This window comes from Diabrotica virgifera, chromosome 6 (genome assembly GCF_917563875.1).
Source record: "Diabrotica virgifera virgifera chromosome 6, PGI_DIABVI_V3a".
NCBI classification, from domain to species: domain Eukaryota; kingdom Metazoa; phylum Arthropoda; class Insecta; order Coleoptera; family Chrysomelidae; genus Diabrotica; species Diabrotica virgifera.
In genome coordinates this window covers 64256216-64269151 of record NC_065448.1, presented here as the reverse complement: position 1 = coordinate 64269151, position 12936 = coordinate 64256216, and the positions used below count along the sequence as shown (strand labels likewise).

General features: G+C 32.6%; 1 long non-coding RNA gene across 1 annotated transcript; it reads left to right on the top strand.

Annotated features, from left to right (window-relative positions):
- Positions 1-6290: 6290 nt before the first annotated feature.
- On the top strand, positions 6291-10873 carry LOC126887078 (uncharacterized). Its single transcript, XR_007698949.1, has 3 exons — positions 6291-6397; positions 8179-8280; positions 10780-10873. It is a non-coding gene; the product is annotated as an uncharacterized LOC126887078 (long non-coding RNA).
- Positions 10874-12936: the final 2063 nt, after the last annotated feature.

Genomic DNA, 12936 nt, shown 5'->3' with positions numbered 1-12936 from the left:
CAGGGTGAACTACTTTCGAGTAATGACGTCACCGTCATTTTTTTTAAATGGAACACCCCCATTTTGTCTTAATTTTCGGATTGTTCTAGCTGAGCTGATTCCAAAAATGTATCACATATTGATTCAAATTGGTACAGGGTGGACAAAAATACAATAGTTTCGTGTGTGCTCATATTATTAAATTTTAATTAATTTTTGATATTAAATTAAAATATTAAATTAAACAATATCAAAAATTAATTAAAATCAAAAATTAATTAAACATAAAAAATACAATAAGTATTTTTGATAGTATTGTTAATTTAACTAACGCGTTACTTTAAGAACACACAAAAAACTATTGTATTATTGTCCACCCTGTACCAATTTGAATCAACATGTGATACATTTTTGGAATCAGCTCAGCTAGAGTAATCCGAAAATTGAGACAAAATGGGGGTTTTCCATTAAAAAAAAATGACGGTGACGTCATTACTCGAAAGTAGTTCACCCTGTATATTAGAATATTATTTTGAAATGCGGTAAATTAAAATCAAAAATCGACATGCTTCAGGATTATTTCTTAAAATGCTCTGTTTAGCTAAAAAAGAATTTGTTCCATACTTTACGGACACAGTGTATATACCCTTTCATTGGCTCAAAGCTATTGAGTGAATGATTGCTCTAATACCCTGCATTTTTTTCATTGCCGATTTACTTTCACTAATTTGTACAACATCGTAGCTATGTTACAACATTATCAACTTATTTATAATATAAAATATGAGATTGAGACAGCTTACTGGAGGCATATTAAAATACTGGAGTCATAATCTCTACATAAAAAGAAAAAGGAAAAAACGATTTTTATAGATGGAGATGCATCGAGTAGACTTAGGGTAGAATGGATGAAGTAAAAGGGAGTAAGTGTAACAGAAAAATTCCAATGAAGTTAAAGGGAAAGTTCTATAAACAGCCAACAGATCAGCTGCGATGTATGGAACTGAATTTTGGGCATTTAAAAAGAATTATAAACAAAGAATACAAGGGGCAGCAATGAGAATGCTTAGATGGATGAGTGAAGTGTAAAAAATGGTAAAATTAAGAGTGAATTAGTGGAAGTCTAGGGGTGGCACCAATTAATACCATAATGAAACAGCATAGGTTAGGATGCTTTGGTCATGTTCAAGAGTGAGACGCTAGTCACCCAACACGAAGAATTGCTGATCTACAGGTTGGTCATTATTCTCTTACAATTAAACCAGAATCAATTCAAAATAAACTGCAGACAAACCATATAGCCATATTGAAACAGTTGGTTCACATACGAAGATAAAAGAACCCGACCAATTAAGGTAATAGTCAAATATCTCCCGCATTCGTGCAAACCAGACAGCATAATTGAAGAATTGGTAAGGAGAGGTTTTAAAGCAGTGAATGCTATAAATAAAATTAAGTGGCGTACCAAGGAACCACTTGACATGTTCATAGTGACTTTTGACAATAGCGAAGATATAAATAAAATACATAGTATACAGCATATACTACAATGTAAAGTCGAAATCCAACCATTTAAATCCTCCAAATTAATATCTCAATGCAAAAATTGCCAGGCATATGGGCATACCCAAGAATTTTGCGCCAGACAAGCGAGATGTGTCAAATGCACAGGGAAGCATCATACTAAGGAGTGTACCAAATCAAAAGATGTCAAACCTAAATGCGTACACTGTGGATAAGAGCATCCAGCTAACTATCGTGGCTGTAAAGTGGCTATTGCATTACAAAACATGAGGAATAGAGCAATAGATAAAAAAGGGGGGTTAATAAACATCCTTCAGTAAGCAGGCAAGTTAACGAAAATCTAACATTTGCCAATGCAGTAAACAACGAAAAGGAAAGTGGCAAAAAGGAGGAACGAACTAATAATATCGAACAAAGTCTGCAACTCATATTAGCGAAGCTAGAAAATCAAGAACAAATCATAACAACACTGGATGAGAGGCTAAAAAGATTAGAATATAGTGCCAAAGGAGCTATACCTAAATCGAAACAATATTAATTCAATTAAGGTACTAGTGTGGAACGCAAACGGACTCCTGAACCACCAGCAGGAGCTTCAATTAGTTCTACAGACAGAAAATATAGATGTATGCCTCATCTCAGAGACACATTTTACTAAACACTCATTTATAAAATTTCACGGTTATAGAGTCTATCATGCGATTCATCCTGATAATAATGCAAACGGAGGAAGTGCAGTGATAATTAAAGAAAATTTACAACATTACGAAGAAGCCAACTACGTAACAGAAAAAGTGCAGTTAACTGCAGTAACACTTAGAACTCTTAGATACCCACTGATAGTGGCAGCAATCTATAGTCCTCCGAAACATGCAATAAGTAAGGAGGAATATATTGACCTCTTTACCGAGCTACGAAATAGATTTATAGTAGGAGGCGATTATAATGCTAAAAATACCCACTGGGGCTCAAGGTTAACCACAAAAAAAGGCAGAGAACTTTTAAAAGCTGTGAATGAATACGGAGCCACAACCTTGTCAACAGGGAAGCCAACTTATAGGCCTACTGACCCCAACAAGATACCTGACCTAATTGATTTTTTCATAACCAAAAATATATCGCAAAACTACCTGAAAATAGATGAATGTCATAAGTTATGTTCTGACCATACAGCAATAACACTAACACTAAGCGAAAACATAATATATAAAGAAAATGACCCATCGCTAACTAATAAGTACACCGACTGGATAAGCTTCAGACAAATGCTATAAGAAACAATTAATTTAAACGTTTCTCTTAGAACCGTAAAAGACATTGAAAAAGAAGTTGACCAATTCAATAAAGACATCCAAAGAATATCTTGGGAATGTACTCCAGACATCAAAAGACGCCTAAAAGGATGCAACTACCCGGCAGAAATTAGAACGCTGGTATACTAAAAACGGAAAGCAAGACGAAAATGGTTCCAAAGTAGAGCTCCTCAAGATAAAACAATTGTAAATAATCTCACCCAACAACTAAAAAGAGATTTTGAATTTAAAGAAGAATCCATTAGGACATACTTAAACAACCTAACGAATGAAAGATCCACAGAATACTCACTTGGAAGGCAACCAATGGATTAAAAAGACCAATGATGCAAATACCACCCATAAAAAAAGAAGACGGCACTTGGGCTAAAAGCAGCGAACAAAAAGCAGAATGCTTTGCTACACATCTAGAAAAAATATTTCAACCGCATCAACAACAACAAGAAGAAGAAGCATTACAGAGCAACCATTTGCAAGAAGAAGAGAACATAATGCCAGTAACTGTAGAAGAAGTAATAAAATAAATCAAGTATAATTTAAACCCGAGAAAAGCTTTGATTTAATAACAGAACAAATATTAAAACAGCTCCCAAGAAAAGCAATTGTCAAGTTGACCTATTTAATTAATGCTGCGATCAGATTAAAATATATTCCTTCATTGTGGAAAGTGGCGGAAATAGTAATGATACCAAAACCAGGCAAACCACCACATATAACCTCTTCCTATAGACCAATATCACTGCTACCCACAATGTCTAAATTATTTGAAAAACTTCTCCTCAGAAGATTGCAACCAATTATAGTAAACAAAAAATTAATTCCAAATCACCAGTTTGGTTTTAGGCAAAAACACTCAACTATAAACCAACTCCACAGAGTCACCGATATTATAGAAAATGCACTAGAGGAAAGAAAAGTTTGTTCAGCTTTATTCTTAGATGTTGCCCAGGCATTTGACAGAGTTTGGCATGAAGGACTATTTCATAAATTAGAGACTATTCTTCCAAAATCATACACAGACATAATTAAATCGTACTTAACTGATATATATTTCAGAATCAAGCAAGATGATGCTTATGAAATAAAAGCCGGAGTCCCCCAGGGTAGCGTATTGGGCCCGGTCCTATATCTCCTTTATACATGTGATCTACCAGAATTCGATAACTACTGTTTAGCTACCTTTACCGACGACACCGCCATATTAGCAGTAGGTAAAGATAACGTAGAAACAACCAATAAACTAAAAAATACGATAAGCAAATTCCAAAAATGGACTAAGACGTGGAAGATTACATTGAATGAAATCAAATCAGTACATGTTGATTTCACTAATAAAAAAATTCTGTACGCACCAATAAAAATTAATGGACAAGACATTCCGTATGCCAACACAGCCAAATACCTGGGCTTAACCCTAGACACGAAGTTTCGCTGGAAAGCCCATGTAAAGAAAAAGAAGGAAGAATTAAATATTAAATATAAAAAATTGTACTGGCTACTGGGAAGATACTCAGGGTTGTCAACGTATAACAAGATGCTAATCTACAAACAAGTTATAAAACCAGTATGGACGTATGGTAGTCAACTGTGTGGATGTACAAAAAAGACAAACTTGAAAATAATACAAACTTTTCAAAACAAAGTATTAAGGGGCATAGTTAACGCACCCTGGTACATCCGTAATAACGATATCCACAAGGATCTATGAATGGAGCCCGTCGACAAAGAAATCCGAAAACACGCAGAAAGTCATGAAAAAAGACTTCTTCTCCACGAAAATATTGAGGCCATCCAGCTCCTGGACAACTCAAACCAGAAAAGAAGACTGAAGAGGACCAAACCTCACGAGTTGGTGTAGTGTGCGACAAAGCTAATAGCGGAGCATTGCGCGACTAGTGTGCAAGCAACGTGTTGGTGTAGTGCGTGATAAAGTGAAAAGCAGCGCTTTGTGTGATAGTGCGCAATCAAAAAGTGCGCCAGTAATAGTAATAATAAAGACAACTAAGAAGACATCAAAGGGTGACTCTTAGATATTAAGTAGTTAGTAAGATAGGATAGATAAAAAGTTACTCATTGGTCAAAGACTAGATTGTAGCACTTAGCAAATAAAAAAAAAATATTGAAACTTTCTACGAAGATATAGACAATATTTTAAAATACATTAAAACGCAGGATGTTACAATAATAATGGGAGATTTTAACGGAAAGGTTGGGGAAGAAAAAGTAGTAGAATGTACAGGAAGATACGGTCTGGTAACAGAAACGAAAGGGGTACGAGACTTATCGAATTTTGCCATAACAATATTGTTGTCATAGAGTCATAACTAATACATTGTTTAAAATGCCAAAGATAAGACAATATACCTGGTATGTACCAGCAGATCAATAAACGCACTTATATCGGCAAAAACAATATCCAAGTGTCGACATAGGATCAGATCACAATTCAGTTGTGACAAAAATTAGAATGAGAATGATAAAATGAAGAACAACAGATGAAAAAACGATACAAGTAAACTACAGAACCCACTCATCAAACAATGCCTGACAGATAAAAGCAATAACTTAAGGTGATACAGTAGCGATGAACAGGTAGCCAAAACGCGTTCCAAGATTGCGGCTGTAATTGTGAATATTTTTTCGACATATTTGGCACACGTATTCGTAATAAAGTAAAGAATGGCGGTACAGAGCCCAATTTGAAAAATATATTAATATGTCGAAATTACTCTGTAATTAAATACAATATTAAAAAACGAGCCTGTACCGCCATTAAGAAGAACAAAAAAATACACTTCCTTCAAATAAACTTTTTTATCCGATGCCTAGATTTTGTGTCATTTTGGAACTACTAATGAAATAAAAAATTTTAGTAGTTCCAAAATGACACAAAATCTAGGCATCGGATAAAAAAGTTTATTTGAAGAAAGCATATAGGCCTTGGGCCCGCATATACAATTATTATTTATGACCACACCGTTGAAACTTTTTGTACTTGTTATTTGGATGGAGTCGGACAAATTTTGAGCTTGGCGCATTATGGTAGTGGGGCGTTTGTCTGTCAAGCGGTGACGAAGTTGTCAATTTTATGCAAGAAAAAAATTTATTACCACATTGGTCATTCTATTTTAATCAATGGATTTTATCATATAAACAACGAAAACAATTTTGTCGGACAAAAATATTGGGGCATATGACGCGTCGGACACGCTAAATATGTCAAATTTATGAAAATAATAAATTTATTACCACATCGATAATTTTAACGGTATCTATCATAAAACCTTTTTACAATAATGTGGTAACCTTGTCGGACAATTTTCACGGGGCATATGCGCAGTCGGACGCGCCGAAGATGTCAATTTCCTGAAATTTTTTTATTTACAACCATTTTTCCGACAGCATTAGTAGGTTATAAGTAATTATATTCTTAATCAAAAAATCAAAGCGTCGGACAAAAATATTGGGGCAACTCGACAGTCGGACAAAAAATTTATTTTTATTAGTAAAGTATACTTTCAAATTATGCTGGGTTCGTGCATCCCTTATCTTTACAACCATTTTTCCGACAAAAGTAGTAGGTTACAAGTAATTATATTCTTAAACAAAAAATGTAATTGTCTGACAAAAATGTTGGGGCAAACGAACAGAAAACTTAATTCCTTTAGGCTATCGACGAGGAGGTATTATCAAAAAAAAAAATTTAAAACAGTGTTTCTCGGTTACTTTTGAATCGATTTAGCTGAAAATTGGTACACACACTAAGTAAAGCATTTAAAAGGATATGACGCAGATCGGAACCCAAAATTTTCTTAAAAAATTTTCCGACAAGAGGGAAAATTTTAGAAAAATTGTGATCTGATAATTTGTGTACATACTCCTTGAACAACGACAAACATCGTTCTGTATTTTTTTTCTCGAATTAAAAAAAAATTTTCAGCACATGTATCAGGTTATAAGTAGTTATATTTCAAATCAAAAAATCTAAGTGCCCGACATAAATAGTGGGGCACATCCAAAGTCGGACAAAAAATTTAATTTTTATTAATAAACTATACTTTTAAACTATTCTGGGTTCGTGCATCCCTTATCTTTACAACCATTTTTCCGACAAAAGTAGTAGGATACAAGTAATTATACTCTTAAACAAAAAATGTGATTGTCTGACAAAAATGTTGGGGCAAACGAACAGGAAACTTAATTCTTTTAGGCTATGGACGAGGAGGTATTATCCAAAAATATTTTAAAACAGATTTTTTCGGTTATTTTTGAATCGATTTAGCTGAAAATTGGTACACACACTAAGTAAAACATTTAAAAGGGTATGACGTAGCGCTGTACCCAAAATTTTCCCAAAAAAATTTCGGACAAGAGGGAAAATTTTAGAAAAATTGTGATCTGATATTTGCGTACATACTCCTTGAACAACGACAAACATCGTTCTGTAGTTTTTTTTCTCGAAATAAAAAAAATTTCCGACACAAGTATCAGGTTATAAGTAGTTATATTCCAAATCAAAAAATCTAAGTGTCCGACAAAAATATTGGGGCAAATCCAAAGTCAGACAAAAAATTTAATTTTTATTGATAAACTATACTTTTAAAATATGCTTGGTTCGTGTATCCCTTATCTTAACAACCATTTTTCCGACAAAGCTAGTAAGTTACAAGTAATTATATTCTTAAACAAAAAATGTAATTTTTTGACAAAAATCTTGGGGCAAACGAACAGAAAACTTAATTCATTTAGGCTATCGACGAGAAAGTAATATTAAAAAATTTTAAAAGAGTTTTCTCGGTTATTTTTGAATCGATTTAGCTCAAAATTGGCACACACTAAGTAAAACATTTAAAAGGGTATGACGTAGAACTGTACCCAAAATTTTCTTAAAAAATTTTCCGACAAGAGGGAAAATTTTTGAAAAATTGTGATCTGATATTTGCTTACATACTCCTTGAACAACGACAAACATCGTTCTGTAGTTTTTTTCCCAATTAAAAAAAATTTCTGACACAAGTATCAGGTTATAAGTAGTTATATTCTATATCAAAAAATCTAAGTGTCCGACAAAAATATTGGGTCAAATCCAAAGTCGGACAAAAAATTTAATTTTTATTAATAAACTGTCTATAAACCTTACTGGGTTCGTGCAACCCTTACCTTTAAAACCATTTTTCCGACAACATTAGTAGGTCATAAGTAATTATATTCTTAATCAAAAAATCAAAGTGTCGGACAAAAATATTGGGGCAACTCGACAGTCGGACAAAAAATTTATTTTTATTAGTAAAGTATACTTTCAAATTATGCTGGCTTCGTGCATCCCTTATCTTTAGAACCATTTTTCCGACAAAAGTAGTAGGTTACAAGTAATTATATTCTTAAACAAAAAATATAATTGTCTGACAAAAATGTTGGGGCAAACGAACAGAAAACTTAATTCTTTTAGGCTATCGACGAGGAGGTATTATCAAAAAAAATTTTTAAAACAGAGTTTCTCGGTTACTTTTGAATCGATTTAGCTGAAAATTGGTACACACACTAAGTAAAGCATTTAAAAGGGTATGACGTAGATCGGAACCAAAAATTTTCTTAAAAAATTTTCCGACAAGAGGGAAAATTTTAGAAAAATTGTGATCTGATAATTTGTGTACATACTCCTTGAACAACGACAAACATCGTTCTGTATTTTTTTCTCGAATTAAAAAAAAAAAATTTTCAGCACATGTATCAGGTTATAAGTAGTTATATTCCAAATCAAAAAATCTAAGTGCCTGACATAAATAGTGGGGCACATCCAAAGTCGGACAAAAAATTTAATTTTTATTAATAAACTATACTTTTAAACTATTCTGGGTTCGTGCATCCCTTATCTTTACAACCATTTTCCGACAAAAGTAGAAGGATACAAGTAATTATACTCTTAAACAAAAAATGTAATTGTCTGACATAAATGTTGGGGCAAACGAACAGGAAACTTAATTCTTTTAGGCTATGGACGAGGAGGTATTATCCAAAAATATTTTAAAACAGATTTTTTCGGTTATTTTTGAATCGATTTAGCTGAAAATTGGTACACACACTAAGTAAAACATTTAAAAGGGTATGACGTAGCGCTGTACCCAAAATTTTCCCAAAAAAATTTCGGACAAGAGGGAAAATTTTAGAAAAATTGTGATCTGATATTTGCGTACATACTCCTTGAACAACGACAAACATCGTTCTGTAGTTTTTTTTCTCGAAATAAAAAAAATTTCCGACACAAGTATCAGGTTATAAGTAGTTATATTCCAAATCAAAAATCTAAGTGTCCGACAAAAATATTGGGTCAAATCCAAAGTCGGACAAAAAATTTAATTTTTATTAATAAACTGTCTTTTAAACCTTTCTCGGTTCGTGCAACCATTACCTTTAAAACCATTTTTACGACAACATTAGTAGGTTATAAGTAATTATATTCTTAATCAAAAAATCAAAGTGTCGGACAAAAATATTGGGGCAACTCGACAGTCGGACAAAAAATTTATTTTTATTAGTAAAGTATACTCTCAAATTATGCTGGGTTCGTGCATCCCTTATCTTTACAACCATTTTTCCGACAAAGGTAGTAGGTTACAAGTAATTATATTCTTAAACAAAAAATGTAATTGTCTGACAAAAATGTTGGGGCAAACGAACAGAAAACTTAATTCCTTTAGGCTATCGACGAGGAGGTATTATCAAAAAAAAAATTTAAAACAGTGTTTCTCGGTTACTTTTGAATCGATTTAGCTGAAAATTGGTACACACACTAAGTAAAGCATTTAAAAGGGTATGACGCAGATCGGAACCCAAAATTTTCTTAAAAAATTTTCCGACAAGAGGGAAAATTTTAGAAAAATTGTGATCTGATAATTTGTGTACATACTCCTTGAAAAACGACAAACATCGTTCTGTATTTTTTTTCTCGAATTAAAAAAAATTTTCAGCACATGTATCAGGTTATAAGTAGTTATATTTCAAATAAAAAATCTAAGTGCCCGACATAAATAGTGGGGCACATCCAAAGTCGGACAAAAAATTTAATTTTTATTAATAAACTATACTTTTAAACTATTCTGGGTTCGTGCATCCCTTATCTTTACAACCATTTTTCCGACAAAAGTAGTAGGTTACAAGTAATTATATTCTTAAACAAAAAATATAATTGTCTGACAAAAATGTTGGGGCAAACGAACAGAAAACTTAATTCTTTTAGGCTATCGACGAGGAGGTATTATCAAAAAAAAATTTTAAAACAGTGTTTCTCGGTTACTTTTGAATCGATTTAGCTGAAAATTGGTACACACACTAAGTAAAGCATTTAAAAGGGTATGACGTAGATCGGAACTCAAAATTTTCTTAAAAAATTTTCCGACAAGAGGGAAAATTTTAGAAAAATTGTGATCTGATAATTTGTGTACATACTCCTTGAACAACGACAAACATCGTTCTGTAGTTTTTTTTCTCGAAATAAAAAAAAATTTCCGATACAAGTATCAGGTTATAAGTAGTTATATTCCAAATCAAAAAATCTTAGTGTCCGACAAAAATATTGGGTCAAATCCAAAGTCGGACAAAAAATTTAATTTTTATTAATAAACTGTCTTTTAAACTTTTCTGGGTTCGTGAAACCCTTACCTTTAAAACCATTTTTCCGACAACATTAGTAGGTTATAAGTAATTATATTCTTAATCAAAAAATCAAAGTGTCGGACAAAAATATTGGGGCAACTCGACAGTCGGACAAAAAATTTATTTTTATTAGTAAAGTATACTTTCAAATTATGCTGGGTTCGTGCATCCCTTATTTTTACAACCATTTTTCCGACAAAAGTAGTAGGTTACAAGTAATTATATTCTTAAACAAAAAATGTAATTGTCTGACAAAAATGTTGGGGCAAACGAACAGAAAACTTAATTCCTTTAGGCTATCGACGAGGAGGTATTATCAAAAAAAAAAATTTAAAACAGTGTTTCTCGGTTACTTTTGAATCGATTTAGCTGAAAATTGGTACACACACTAAGTAAAGCATTTAAAAGAGTATGACGCAGACCGGAACCCAAAATTTTCTTAAAAAATTTTCCGACAAGTGGGAAAATTTTAGAAAAATTGTGATCTGATAATTTGTGTACATACTCCTTGAACAACGACAAACATCGTTCTGTATTTTTTTTCTCGAATTAAAAAAAAATTTTCAGCACATGTATAAGGTTATAAGTAGTTATATTTCAAATCAAAAAATCTAAGTGCCCGACTTAAATAGTGGGGCACATCCAAAGTCGGACAAAAAATTTAATTTTTATTAATAAACTATACTTTTAAACTATTCTGGGTTCGTGCATCCCTTATCTTTACAACCATTTTTCCGACAAAAGTAGTAGGATACAAGTAATTATACTCTTAAACAAAAAATGTAATTGTCTGACAAAAATGTTTGGGCAAACCAACAGGAAACTTAATTCTTTTAGGCTATGGACGAGGAGGTATTATCCAAAAATATTTTAAAACAGATTTTTTCGGTTATTTTTGAATCGATTTAGCTGAAAATTGGTACACACACTAAGTAAAACATTTAAAAGGGTATGACGTAGCGCTGTACCCAAAATTTTCCCAAAAAAATTTCGGACAAGAGGGAAAATTTTAGAAAAATTGTGATCTGATAATTTGTGTACATACTCCTTGAACAACGACAAACATCGTTCTGTAGTTTTTTTTCTCGAAATAAAAAAAAATTTCCGATACAAGTATCAGGTTGTAAGTAGTTATATTCCAAATCAAAAAATCTAAGTGTCCGACAAAAATATTGGGTCAAATCCAAAGTCGGACAAAAAATTTAATTTTTATTAATAAACTGTCTTTTAAACCTTTCTGGGTTCGTGCAACCCTTACCTTTAAAACCATTTTTCCGACAACATTAGTAGGTTATAAGTAATTATATTCTTAATCAAAAAATCAAAGTGTCGGACAAAAATATTGGGGCAACTCGACAGTCGGACAAAAAATTTATTTTTATTAGTAAAGTATACTTTCAAATTATGCTGGGTTCGTGCATCCCTTATCTTTACAACCATTTTTCCGACAAAAGTAGTAGGTTACAAGTAATTATATTCTTAAACAAAAAATATAATTGTCTGACAAAAATGTTGGGGCAAAATAACAGAAATCTTAATTCTTTTAGGCTATCGACGAAGAGGTATTATCAAAAAAAAATTTAAAACAGTGTTTCTCGGTTACTTTTGAATCGATTTAGCTAAAAATTGGTACACACGCTAAGTACTACACTTAAAAGGGCATGACAAAGAATTGTACACAAAATTTTCCAAAAAGATTTTTCGACAAGAGGGAAAATTTCGGAAATTTTTTTTAAAATTTTAGAATGTTCTCTACAAGGCGGAACCCGACATCCGACGCCCTGAAGGGCACTAAGGATTATGAGAAAGAAGAAGAAGAAGGAATGTTCTCTACGTTACGTCCTTATAAATATTATAAGGTGTATTTCTACAAATTTTCAGTTTGATCTATGTAGAACTAACCGAGAAAAATTGTTTATAGTTCGTTTTGGTCTCCTTGATGCTTATTATTTTTTTATATCCCAGAGAACGGCTGTTCCCGTACATGTGACACTATATTATACAAGAAATTTTCGATTTTCTAAATGTGACTGAATTGAAAAAATTGGGCCAAATCTAATCTTAAAATATAGGAAAAGAGATATATGTCAACCATCCATTTTGGTCCAAGGGTGTGGATTTTACGTCCCATTTAGAGTCTGTTTTTCGTTCTCGTCCCCAAAACTCCCAAAAATTTAGAAAATTTAAGTCCGACTTTACAGCTTCCTTTAGCACTGAACATTACCTTTCCAAAGCATGTTTAATTTTGAAAATTCTTCTCTTCTTCTTCTTCTTCCTTTTATATAGACATTACTCTGTCTGTTTTTCAATGTGCCTCCAGTAAGTTGTCATTCCACCTTTTTCGTGGTCTTCCCACTGATCGTCTTCCTATTGGGGAACCTTCTGTGACCGTCCTTACTACTCTATTTGTTGTCATTCGGCTTATGTGGTCGTTCCATTCTACTCTTCTGCTTTTCACCCCATAGGC